Raw genomic sequence first — 1,868 nt, forward strand, 5'->3', positions numbered from 1 at the left:
GGTCGTAGCAGGCCACCAAATGTCTGGATGACACAGTGTTGATAGGCATTGTCAACTCAGACCAGGATTGGAATATCATAGAGGAAAAACTGGAGGACTTCTAGGGTCACAGAAATGAAGTTTAAGTGTTGGGGTGATATCTGGGAAATCTACTGATGCTATCTGCAGTTTGGCTATTATCATATATTGTAAGCTGCCCTGAGCTTTCTTCTATAGGGAGGGATATACATCTGTGGCAGCAGAGCTCAATTAGATGCACGCAAGGTTGGACTGAGGCACACAGGCCGTGGCACAGAGGTACTGCAGGCGCTCCAGGGGACACCAGCCCCAGGCCGTGCCTGTCTCGCAAGTACTCGCCACTCCCAATGGGAAGAGAGGAACGCAGCGGCAGAGTTGAAATATCACCCGGAGCCGGCAGGCAGGGGGACTGGAAGCAGCTGAGGCTGCACAGTGGCGGCCATGTGCCTGAAGGGGCGAATGGTGGGAACCATGGCAACAAGCAGCTCACACTGAAGCCAGCTTAGAGGAGCCAGGCAGCTTACCTGAAGGTGGGGACTGGTTCTCAGTGGTGACGATGGCTGGAGGCAAGCTGGAATGACCTGTAAGACAGAAAGTCACGAGTGAAAGAACCAAGTACACAGACTGTGATTCTTCTATGGGCTTTTTACCTCCCAATTGGAGGAGCCATACCAGTGCTGAGGGTTTTTTTTCTTTTATCCTTAATACCAGAGAAGGACTTTGAGAATATTTTCAGATCATAATTTACCTGTGTTTGTCATCTGGGAGGTGCCAGGTGGGGTGTAGAGGAGGTGGAGCCTCGAGATGCAGGACCCATGTCGTCTGTGTGAGGGCTGTACGAGGGCGTTGAAGATCAGACTCTCTGTTTTCAATAACACCAAAGACGTGGCAGATGAAAACTTATAATGCCCATGCAGACGCACGAACCAGCAAGCTGTCTATGCACCAGGGAACAAGTACACCATCTCTAGGTGAGAAGTCTCGTCAAACACCAAAGGACAAGCACAAGAGGTTACAACATCTATATACATGAACAACATATGTGCCCTATGGCTGGGAGGGCACGGCAGTGGCGGGAGCGCAGTGATGGGAATGCAGCAGCTGGAAGAGGGTGCTCCCACAGATGCCACTGGCACTGTCAGTGGTGGGGGTGGTGAGCGCCAACCAGGGGTCGGCGACCACCCACAGACGCCACTGGCAGCAGCGGTGGCAGCCAACAGTGGTTGTGAACCGCCTGCAGGGGTGGTGAGTGGCAACCACACGCAGGCACCACCGACAGTGTCAGTGGCACCTTTTTGTAGGGGGTGCACTGCCACACTCAGGGGGTGCACATGCACCCATGTGCATCCCCTATGCATCGCTCCTGTCTATATATTAAACTAAACTAAACTAACTAAATGGGATTAAATGTAATAGTACAAAACACATGGTCATGGATTTGGTGAATAACAAGAATTTATACTATAGGCTGGGACCTCATCAGCTGAAAATAATTGAGGAAGAAAGAGACTAGCATGTATCAGCTAATCATAGTTGTTTATTCTGATCCACCAATGTGATATAGCCATGAAAAGGACAAATGCAGTGCTATGACTAGGGACCAACCTAACTTGTGAAGAAAGGAAGCAATTTTTGCAGCTTGGTCACAGCCCATATTGTGGTCATTTTGCAGTGCTCCCTCCACTTGGTTCTGGTTGGTGGAGAGGCCCTGCCTCTTGGTGCTGATTAATGGAGAGGCCATGTGGGAGAGAAAGGGTAAGGAGACAGCCACCATCTTGACTACTGGCTGCCCTTCATGCAGCCCTGCCCCTCAGTGCTGACTGGTGGAGAGGCAGGAGGGGGCGGGCACA

The 1,868-nt window shown here is 51.1% G+C and overlaps 1 long non-coding RNA gene across 1 annotated transcript in view; it reads right to left on the reverse strand.

The window, feature by feature from the left end:
- Window positions 1–547: 547 nt before the first annotated feature.
- Window positions 548–1,868, reverse strand: part of LOC106722535 — a 26,069-nt gene continuing 24,748 nt past the window's right edge. Inside the window, exons 2-3 of the long non-coding RNA XR_001358545.1 lie at window positions 767–956; window positions 548–599 (exon numbers count right to left, since the gene is read on the reverse strand). This is a non-coding gene — a long non-coding RNA (uncharacterized LOC106722535). The remainder of the gene's footprint in view (window positions 600–766; window positions 957–1,868) is intronic.

The sequence above is a fragment of the Alligator sinensis genome, unplaced genomic scaffold (genome assembly GCF_000455745.1).
Source record: "Alligator sinensis unplaced genomic scaffold, ASM45574v1 scaffold466_1, whole genome shotgun sequence".
In the NCBI taxonomy this organism is placed as follows: Eukaryota; Metazoa; Chordata; order Crocodylia; family Alligatoridae; genus Alligator; species Alligator sinensis.